Below are 11,915 nucleotides of genomic sequence, written 5' to 3' on the forward strand. Positions count from 1 at the left end.
CGAGGAGTCCCGTATGTAAGCGGCAAGTTTCTTTTGTCGGTGAGTAAGTTCGTTAAATAAGACAGTGAATTCGATCAGCTGGCGATACCAACAAACTTTCAAGCATCATTTATCGATTCGTATTTTTTGCTAACTTTCCATCATCTTTTGATCAAACATGAAAATTCCAAGCCGAAATCCCCAAAGCCAACTTCTTCATTTCCATCGATTTTCCACACCCCCGTGTCATCAATAAGTAGACCACAATTTCACAAACCTCTTAAGGGCTTACATAGGTCCAGAATTTTCAAAAAATCCATTTTTTTTGTAGGTTATTATTCTCTATAGTTTTAGGCGTATTTCTGTGAAAGTCGATTGTAAAAGTTCCCGATAGAGCGAAAGTTATTATGGAAAACGTGACTGCCCAAAGGGAAGGCCCGATGCGCGGACTTGAAACTGCAAATGCGTTTTTCTCAAAGCCACTTTTTCTCGCACGGTCAGTACTCACAGTTTTTGATTTTTTTTAATAATTTTTTTCAAATATTCGAAATTGTTTTCTCTATTGCCTGTCGATTCGGATTGTTGATATTGTGTGATTAAAAATTTTTATAAACATAATTAAAGTGTGACGTTCCACAACTTTATTACACAAGAATTTTTTTACGTTTTGCAGATCTATCAACATTTCAAGAAGACATTATGCAGACCTGCTTCGAGAAACGTGATTTTTTATGTTGTAATTTCAAAAAAATGAAAATAAATTTTTTACCGAGTTTAAATACTAATAAACATTGTGTAAAAATGATTTTTATTAATCTCCGTTACTATCCCTTCTAAAAACAGTTTTTCCTTCAGCGCCTTTTGGGCACTACCGGACCCATGTAAGGCGTTAAAATCTCTTTGAAAATTTCTTCGCCAAAAGTGTCCGAGGAGGACACGAGATAACAGATAATTATTGAGTATCGGCCAAGTCCTTTTATCTCAACGCGATCCTTACATGGATAAATGCATTTAAATATGCTTCTTATACTGACACATATACAACCGTCTACCGTCCTGCTTCGCGAAAGAGATTGCGCGCTTGTTTCCCGCCCGTGGCTCCTTATCGCTCTTCCTAGCTCGATTATTATAACAGCAGGCCGCGCCGCTGTTGAAGCACAACCCGCGAGAGTATCCTCTTGTATGAGTGCGGTCCACAGGAATCCACACATTGCAGGCCCATTTGTATCTATGGGATGAATAAATAGGGCGTAGTAGGTTGGTGGCTGGGAGCTGCTTCATTGTGGGATTGCATCGTCCTCTATAAATATAATACGATCACTGCAATCATAACGGTACAGAATCAGCTCTCCTTACAGAGGTGCAAGTATTATCGGTAGTAGCGTGTGTTATACTGGCTGATTATTGAGAACCGCGCAGTCGTCCGCAATAACGATTGTTAGACCTTCCCATCATCGTACCATCACCGCTGAGCATTACCACCGAAGCAGTAGCATTTAAACAGCACGAAAGAACGAAAACCTCGGGATATGTGCCCATTTGTGTATAAATGAGCCTGTAGAACTTCAAAATTTCTTTAGCCTGTGTATAACTTGAAAATTTCTTTCTTCAATTTGGCCACATTTCTATAACAAAACTTAATTTTTTTTCATTTTTCAAATAATTGTAATCGATTACTAGGGAATTTTTACCCCTAAAAGTCTCGTTGTAAGATTAATTCTATACACTCATCGATGACATAAAACGTTTTGAAAAGTCCAAGTGCAAATTTGCTTGTGTGGTGAGTGTATGACCTCAAAGGGATCGTGGTGTCTACCGGTTAATCCACTAAAAATAACAGAGAGACAGTTTAATATCTCGCAAGGAGTGTTCAAGAAGAAAGTCACTTCATTCAGATTCCTTGTTCCATCAAAAGCTCGTGAAAAGGTCACTAAAAATGGGACCGTATCGCGATGAAACGATCGCCGGAGATCATGGATCGAATTCAATTATCGGGATATCGATTCCGACTATATATTTTGCAATTATAATACTATCGAAGCGGCGGACTCATGTGGTGGGTTTGGGCTGTGGGTCGTGCAGACCCTCTGTGGGATACAATACCCTGCATTTCGTGTCGTTACATATCGTTGTCAGATATTTTTATATTTCATTTCCCGTACACCCGCTATGAGAAGCCTCAGTCGGCTACTCGGTCGATCGATGCCTCTCTCTCTCGTCATTAGAGAATCGAGATTGCGATCGATATGTGGGGAGGAGAGGCGCTTACTTCTTGCTGGGATCCGAGGCACGTACAGGGTGTCCGGAAACGATTTGTGGATGCGCGGAATATTGGGGAGTTCGGAATCGCGGGGAGGAAAACTCTCGTCAGTTTTGAGTTGATTTAAGGAGTTTCGGTACAGAAGTCAAAATATTAAGATATTGATGAAATTTGGTGATAATATTCTTCAACATCAAGTGCGAAAACACAATTTTTTTCAAAATTTTCTTCTACTTTTGGTTATCGAATAATTACGCATTAAGGCAGATTTCTTATGCCCGGAATGTGTATACCTATGTGGAAACGCTGTGCTTGTACACGTGAACTTTAGTGATCAATTACTCGACAACTGTGTAGAAGAAAGATCTTAAAAAATTTGTATTGTCAAATTTGGCACGAAAGAATATGTTCACGAAATTTTATAAAATTCTGAACTTTTTGAGTTTTTTTTATGTTTTTAGCATAGTTTAGCATGGCAACACTGTATCGCCTGTAGCGAAACTCCTTAATGCTGTGGTGAGTGTGAAACGGGAATTAGGCTCAAAACTTTTAGCTGTTTTTAGTCGGTTGATAATCGCTCGAAGATGATCGCATCGGGTGCTGCTTATCGCAGTTCTCGCCTGGAAAGCGAGCGTCTTTTTCCTCTTTTCTTCGGCGTACGAAGAAAATCTTCCGACCCACGATTCCGAGGCGCACACGCGCCCAATCAACAAGGCATTCTCGTAAACGAAACTGGTTTTCGGGGGGCCTCAGGCGAACCGCGAAGCTGATAATAATTTATCGGAGTTCTGGGTGGACCATAAAGTACTTGACTTAGCTGCTTTCAGCGCGCGATTCAACTTTGGTCAATTTAATTAGCTTGCGCGGCGGGAAGAGCCCGCCGATCCAAATGACGCATCAAACTTTCGACTGTGCTGCGCGCGGCGTGGCCGCGCGAAAGTGCAAGCTGATTTCCGAGCCCCGTCTTGTGTGTGTGTGTGTGTGTGTGTGTGTGTGTGTGTGTGTGTGTGTGTGTGTGTGTGTGTGTGTGTGTGTGTGTGTGTGTGTGTGTGTGTGTGTGTGTGTGTGTGTGTGTGTGTGTGTGTGTGTGTGTGTGTGTGTGTGTGTGTGTGTGTGTGTGTGTGTGTGTGTGTGTGTGTGTGTGTGTGTGTGTGTGTGTGTGTGTGTGTGTGTGTGTGTGTGTGTGTGTGTGTGTGTGTGTGTGTGTGTGTGTGTGTGTGTGTGTGTGTGTGTGTGTGTGTGTGTGTGTGTGTGTGTGTGTGTGTGTGTGTGTGTGTGTGTGTGTGTGTGTGTGTGTGTGTGTGTGTGTGTGTGTGTGTGTGTGTGTGTGTGTGTGTGTGTGTGTGTGTGTGTGTGTGTGTGTGTGTGTGTGTGTGTGTGTGTGTGTGTGTGTGTGTGTGTGTGTGTGTGTGTGTGTGTGTGTGTGTGTGTGTGTGTGTGTGTGTGTGTGTGTGTGTGTGTGTGTGTGTGTGTGTGTGTGTGTGTGTGTGTGTGTGTGTGTGTGTGTGTGTGTGTGTGTGTGTGTGTGTGTGTGTGTGTGTGTGTGTGTGTGTGTGTGTGTGTGTGTTGGGGAAGGCCACGGCTGCGCTGCCAGTCCAATATTTATGTAGCCGGTTTTTAACGGATTATAGATATACAGCTTGTGTCTAGAAAAAATGTACACAACATCGAGGAAGAAAATGACGTCGTTAGTGAATCGGGAATTTGAAAGTCTTTCTTTACCATCCCCTTTCGGTCGCTCGAAAATCAGCCTCCAAACAATTGGTTAAGCACTAAAAACATTTGTTAATCGAATGCGTAAATGACACATGCAAAAGTCTAAATGATTAAAAATCTTTCCAGAAAACCTTCTGATTGTTGAGGCACAATATCAACAGGTTTCGTAGCAAAAGATGAAAGACTCTCACCAATGGCAATACCGCAGCCACTTCAGTGAATCTGCTACTCAAGAAGCTGTTCTTTGTCCCCCACACCTGTGAAGCACTGCTTCCGAATTTATCACTGGAAAGAGCAACAAATTGAAGAGTGTCAAAATCGTTGACGACGGACACACGAATCGGCTCTGGATCGACTGACTTCTTGAACGAAGTTTCTCAATTGACAGAACTTGCAAGTTCTGGACAATCGATGCAGCGTCCAGGATCATCGGACCACTTTTATGATTGAATTTTTGTCTGCACTAATTCGTGAAATTAGTGAACATTTTCGAATAGCTAAGCAAAATGAGAATTTGTAAGATTCAATAAAATCGTCGTTTTTTAATGAGCTGTTGAGAGAATCGAACGACAGAACTTAATTTCTATTTGAGGGATGCTCCATTAAAAAGCGTGTTAGCCATCAGATAAGTGTGGCGGAGTGACAACAAAATTGAATGATTTTCGAGGTGGTGTAAAGCCATTTGCAGAAGTCTCTGTACATCGCCTGTGGAGAAGCTTCGCTTCAGGCCGGTCTGTCGTCGTTCGTACCCCGAGACATTTTTTTCCGGCAATCTGGTAATGCGATCAACAAGAGCCGAGCCCGGAGCGAATCTTTTCTCGTCGTTTACCTTTCGGCCAGGCGGAGGGATCGTTTATATTTGCAGTTGGTGCACATTGCACCAAACGATCGTGTACTTTCCGCAGCGTTCTTGATTTACGTAATAAAAAATGATTTCTCATTGTGCACAGTTTTGTTCATACAAATAAAAAGCCTCAAAAGTCCGGACGAGAGTCCTGGGCATCGTCGACATCATCACCGCGTGTGCCTCCCCGTCGTTGCAATCAACCTGAAAACTCACTTGCAGAACTCTGCAGCTCACACGGAATAAAAGTCACGCAAAAACGGATCCGAACGTTAAAAATCTTCATTGCGATGCTGGAGTTTCGGATCTGAACGGGAAATCTCGATAATTGTTAACGCCCAATTGAAACCGCAGTAAATTCGTTACCGTAATATGCATTAAGCCCATACAGACACAAATCGCAAGCGAACCCGAGGGAAATTGGAGATGTATGCGTGATCGTTATCCTAGTCACCTTCCCCTACTTGTTGCTTCTCTTCTTTCCTCAGCCTCCGCGATTCAGTACCTCAAGTGTATATAAACACGTGAAACTGTGTGTTCCCCGTGCATGCATTCGCGCTCGAATGTTTGTGTGCACATAAGTACCGCTCGCCTTTCTCGCTCCGATCTCCATCTCGCTCGGTACGAAGCGCTTCAATCCTCTCTGTGGAGCGCGCGCGATCCCCATACATATGCACAGATGTATCTCGGCTGTATGTATATTTACATGTATCTCCGGTACACTCGGCGGTTGCTGCTGACCGAGCGTGTTGTCAGTGCGCTCGGTGAAAGTGAGCGCATTCCATGGCCACCGGGACCACGCCCGACCAACACACGAATGCGCACACACATTTGTGCACGAATATTGTGTGCACCGGAGGATAGCATATCGCGGGAGAGCGGAGGCGCACATCAGCGAGTAAAAGCAAGAGAGAAAGAGTCGCAGGAATAGAGAAGCTGGCTCATTGCATCTAGGCAAACTCATCGACTTGTCTCTCTCTCTCTCTTTTCTGCTCCCGGGGCGCATTTTTTCCGCAGCCTCTTCCAGCTCATTCTTCATGTCACAAGGATATTCTCATTTCGGATTTTTTCCGAGGTAAAGAGCGTTCTTATGGTTTGTCGAGATTGAACGTTCGGCGTTGAAGTATTAGGGGCGTAGATCGCGATCGAAAATTGTACCGAGCGGTAGTTTTGAAGCAGCCAGCATCGAGTCCTTAATGGCTTGATTATCAGCGCGATGACATTATCGCACGCGCTTCTTTATCAACTTCAGGGACTTCGGATGTGGACGAAAGTCTGTAAATCTCTGATTACTCATGTTTTTTATGAATCTCAAGACAAACGAGACTTGTGAAATAAAAGGCCTCGTGCCTCCAGGTATTCGATGTCTTGCGACGTTAGGAAACGCGATTTTATCATCAGATTCGTGTTTGAAGCTGATGAAGCACACGATGAGAATAATTCCAAGGGGTTCTCGCTCGACCAGAAAAAGCCTCGCACTTTCCAGAGGTTTCTGCTGATTCTCACTCCCCATTTTTCCTTTGATTTTTGTTGCTCTTCGTCAAAGAGAGATTTGGTCATAACACAGCGGAGAAGTGGATCGGGGTAATTGAGGCACCGCGCCCGTCTGGCGGATCCACGATTTTATGTGCGAGCAGTGTGTGCTCGAGCGAGCAGACATCTCGCAGGGTGCTCCGGTTGCGCAATTGCACCGCGAAAAGGTGCACTTAACGTCCGCGTCTTCGGAGCCATGGCTCTTCGTCGGCGCGCGAGTGCAGGCGAGGAGTCTACGTCGTGGTAATCCTTTGGCCAAGGGCAGTCGCTTTTGCTTTCGGAAGACTTTTGCGATTAAAAAGAAGAGGATATTGAATATACATTGAAGGGGGTACGCGGGCATGTGTGTGTTTATATACGTTTATTTCGAGGGCACATTAAGGTCTCTCGTTCTCTTGTTTTTCCTCTTTATTTTTTAAAACTGGACGCGCTGCTCTCTCGGGCGGGCCGGTTTTATTTAAAATAAAAGAACGTTGCCGAGATATGCGTGACGGGAGAAAGGAAGATTTAACAGCCACACAGTCACGTACTCGCGGCAATACGTGTATCCACGTAGACACCTCATTGTCTACGTGTTTGTGCGTGCTCGCTTGCACAATTCGCGAGCTTCAACGTTTTGGCAGATGAATCTTTTCGCACGCCTCTTAACCTCGATATACCCTCCCGGTTGAAGCGCGTCTACCAGTCTCGTGAGATCTTCGCGATTAATCGCACTCGCTCGCTCTCCCGTGCCCAACAATTGACATACTCGCGGGCTTCAGTCCCATTTTAATGACGGGAAGGTGCTATTAACTCACCGCAAAAAGCAGAAACGTCCTTCTCATACGAGGAAGAGCCTCGCGCGGCATGGGATTAAACGAGGAAAATGCCGCATGGCGAATGGATATTATTATTGCGGTAAATAAGACTACGAGGCTTCAGGACAGGCGAATATTATCATTGTGGGCTACCGACGTTATTCAATTTTTATTATTCCATCATTTTAATTGCTCCCTGGATAGTTAAAGCTCGAAACGTCACTTATGGGCGGATAAACGCGTTTAGACTATGAATTTGCTGTGGGTAACAAGGATTTTCCTCGTTGGAACGGTGTTTCTTAGATTTTCATGAAGATACGCACTGAACCGACGTTTGGGAAGGCGAAATTGATCGGAACGACGACATGCGACGATTGTGAGATAAATCTCCGGAACCTTTCCACACAAACTGAACGAACGTGTGCTTTTCGTACACACTCGTCTCTCTCGAACTCGACATCTTTACGCCTATCACACGTCGACGTCGTTCGTAATTGCAATTTAAATGCAGATCACCCGCGGCAGAGTTGATCATTATTTTTACAAATTACAACGCTCGCGGACATGAAAAAATGTATTTTCTGTACATGGACTGGAATCTCGAGCGATTTCTTGCGCTCCGGCTACCATATCGAGGCTCGTGTCCAGCTTGTTCTGAAGTTTCCGGGCATTGGCTAGTTTTCGAAACGGAAATAACCACTCTTCGCGCCCTTTTTTCAAGTTTTTTCGAGACTCGTCTCTATTCGAGTTCCTCAGACTTTTCTGCTCGCATTGAAAATGCGAATTTCCGCAGAAAATCGTTTGCTCGAAGAGTTTTAACTGTCGAATGTTTGGAAATGCTCGAGATTCTTCCGAGCCGAGAATCCATCGTTTCCCGATAAGTCTCTGGAATGGTTTTTGTCCACAGCGATATAACGAGCCGTCAGCAAGAATTCTGCCGACAAAAGGGTGAAAATTATTCAGATTCGCATTACACAACTTTCACGTGCTCGCGCGGATGAGAAACAACGGGCTCGAAGACAACGCTTAACAGAGTCATTATAATCCATATACGAGTACTTTTAAGTATCACCAACTTCCATATATAAAGTATGCGGTTCGAGTCCGAAGAATTATTATCGCCTTATTGATCATCGATCGAGATCTATATACGAATGCTGGTTCTCATTACCACCAAATTCATTGTGAAATATTTTTTTTCGCAGGCTCGTTGCGATTTCCGTAATCTATTCTGCGTCGGCCCGCACACCCAAACGTGCAACACCATATCGAATGTGCGCTCGATCCGCATCGAGACACAAACGTGCGATTCTCGAGCGAATTACATCGAGCCCGTCGCTCTCTGCTGGGCGATTACGTCAACGCGCGTTAAAATTTAATCGCCGAATCTACTTTCGTATTTTACAGTTGCTTATGCGCTTCACAGCTCTCTTTACTCACCCAAATCCCGACATTCACGCAGCTTCATTCGGCTATAAATCATCTTAATAACGATACGTGAATAAACATCAGTATCTTTTTTTTTCGTTTATTTTTCCTCGTAGTGAGAAGTCCTTGCACGCACCCCAATCACCGCATCATAATTCATACTCCGCGTTACTAACCGAGTGTTTTAAGAGTCGCGGCAAAACTGCGCGCCGGATTCTCAAGCGCCCGATGAGGCGGCGAACCTTTTCGATGGAAAATTCAAATTTAAGCAGACAAATTTCGAATTTTGGACAACTCCGTGTCATTTTTTCCTGGAAAATCAGCTCCTTTTTCCTCTCCAAGATCGTTGAGAATCAAAGAAAAAAATATGTCGAAGCAAAACCCTCTCTGAAGCCACTATTCGAGGTCCACTGGGATATTCCGAGCTCCAAAGTTCCAGAGTCTCCGGAAATTTCGTCACGCGAGCTAAAACACGGTACGAACGTGAGATTCATAGATCGAAACACACCCTCGGTATATCCTGTACGAGAATAATCCAGGAATAGCTCAACTGGTTGCGCAACAGGGATATGCGATCACGTGATTTTTGTCCGGGGCCGCGTTCGAGTCTTGTTTTATTTGAGAACGAGGAGCGCTTCCTGATCCATTCCCGAGCGCACGCGGACAAGTACGATGTCGTCGTCGTGCAGGGACACCCACGCGTCGAGCTCTCGCGGAACGAGGCGCTCGTCGTACTCTCGAATAGGACGTGGCTATCGAATCTTTGCGGGAGCCGTAGGTCGAGGAAGAACTTGGACGTACACATGTGTGTATTCGGCGTATATAGAGAGCTATGTTAATATAAAAAGATCGAGTGCACTCACGATCACACGTATCCTGCTCGGGACGCCGGTATATCCTGAGCTCTCCGCAGTGGATTCTAGCTCTAGGGAACTACGCTGATTCTGTATTGCACCAAGTGCCACAACATTTCTCGTCTCTTTTTTCTCCCTCTCGCTCTTTCTCTCTTTCTGACGATCCGCCGCACACACACACACACACGCACACATACACATTTTCAGTGATTCGAACGGTCTCTCTGGAGCCTCACATATTTACTAGTACAAGGATAGAAATGATCTAGAGAAGGCATGAGCACAGAGCAGAAGTGCCCATGGACAGAATAATATCGCACACGTACACCGACTGATAAATGTGTGGATAGAAATGTATAAATGTGTGTACGTGAACGTGCACGTTACGGACGGATGGCCGAGAGCCAGGGCGTGGTCGGGTTTATATAAGAACAGCACACGTTTTTTCGTCACTCTTGCTCCGGAGGAGAAACAGCAGCCGTTTGCTCGGGCGTCTCCTCTCTTCTCCATTGCACAAAGTATTGACTGTTGGATAAAATATCGATGCATTATCGTGTATAAATCTTTGGATACATATTTGGAGAACCGTCGTCGTCGTCATCGAGTTTGTTATCCGGGAGAGCGAGTATGTCGATGGGGAGCAAAGACTCCCGTGCTTTCATGGTCTCGCTAAGCTCACCGAGGCTGATCGACCGGGCAATCCCTTGACATTTGCCTACTCGTTACTCTTACTTTAAGGAATACGAGCCTGGACCTCGCACGTTCGATAAATCGACGTTCTCCGCCCTGCTGTCTCGTCCTTCGTGCCCCAAGCGAGAGCCTCTGGACCGATTGATGCTTGCAAAAGGCTATGAAAGTACTCGGTTTCATGGGCTCGTCGTCACTGGCCGTTCCAGCCTCCGGTCATGACATTTCGGCGTATCAATCACCGGGGAAACTGTCACCTCCTGGCACTGAGTACAGTTTTCACGGAACGAAAAGCCAGCGTAGGTTTTGGGTCGAAAAATGTAAATTTGTGAAGCTGGAACTCATCCCCCGAATCACTGTCACTGTCAACAGTGGAAACCCAGAAAATTCGTTCACTTTGTTTTGCTTGATTTGAGCCAGTTCGGCTTGAAGCTTTAGTTCGAGGCCTCAATTGACACGTGCGATAAGCTAAAGCTGTGACTCCAGGATGAAATATCGTGGGAATGATCGACAAAAGCTCTCGCTCGAAAAAAAAGAATGTTGTTGATGGCACGTGGCTCGTGGCATTGTATTTTACACACGTAAGGCTCGATCGATCTCGAACGATTGATATGTAGCTGGAGGTGCGTTTAACGTCAGTAAGATCCACCAGCTACACCGTATCTTGAGTCGATTGTACGAATAAAAAAACGACTCCTTGCGTAAATCGTTTCTTCTTCTGCATACAATAATCATTATCTCGCGGAATCGCTTGTCCAATCATGCACAACAGAATGTGATCGCGATAATATACATCATGGAGGTTAAGTCGTCCGTGCGCAAACGTTTTTGTTTTTGCCTGACCAATAACGAGGACGCCGCCATTAGTTTTAACTGCGCGCCACAATTGATGGTAAATTACGAAACGGTCGCCTGTAAAAAACATATCGCGAGGTGATTGCGGCTACGAAATACGTAGCAGGATGTGCGAATGAAAGGTTTTTCGTCGCTGCGTATAGCTTTTTATACCAGCTAATAAAGAGATTTTTACAAATTTCTCGATCTACCGCGATTGGCCAATGTTAAATCTTGCTCACATCTCAACCGACGTTTTTCCTTCTCTCGCGCCATATCGCAAACGTACTATTAACCATTATTGGAGCTACGCTGATTTTTATTCTTTGCTCCCGGTACGTACGCTGCGAATATTACATGCGAACACAATGCAATTGCCAGAGGAGTAGCACATGTGCAAGCGCAAAGATAGTAACGGATTAGAGAGATTAGTGGGTGTGTTGCAGCGCTCGGTCTGTCTGTGCTTCTGTCTCCCTCCCTCTCAATCTTTCCTCCGATGCCTCGTCTCCCTCGTTCCCAGAGCAAAGATACGGGTGCGCTGCCATGCGTTGTAAATGAAAGGAGACGCAGCTCTGTTTAAAAAATCTCAAATGAGACGCGAGAGCTAGGAACAGGACGCGAACCGCCGAGCAGTTCGAGACACCGCACGACAAACCTTACGAGTTTCGCTGCCGCGAATTACGAACGTGTTCTATCCGTAAAAGAGAGCTCGCTGACAAATTTATACATCGCACTAGGAATCACGAGGAACTTTAATCTCTTCTGATCCAGAATTTATGCTGCTTCGATTCTCCATCATCGTGCCTCATCTGGTAGCCGGTAAATCCGGTCCAACCATCCGATTTCCTGGTCTATCGTACGGTGAAGGAACGCGAAGATATCCGGAGCAGAAATCACCGATGCGGTTCGTTAATGATGCTTTTTCCCCTTATTCAGCACCAGGAATCAGCGAACTCCGATTTCCTCGGGAATCCATCTCGGTG

Source organism: Venturia canescens, chromosome 5 (assembly GCF_019457755.1).
Source record: "Venturia canescens isolate UGA chromosome 5, ASM1945775v1, whole genome shotgun sequence".
Taxonomy (NCBI): Eukaryota; Metazoa; Arthropoda; class Insecta; order Hymenoptera; family Ichneumonidae; genus Venturia; species Venturia canescens.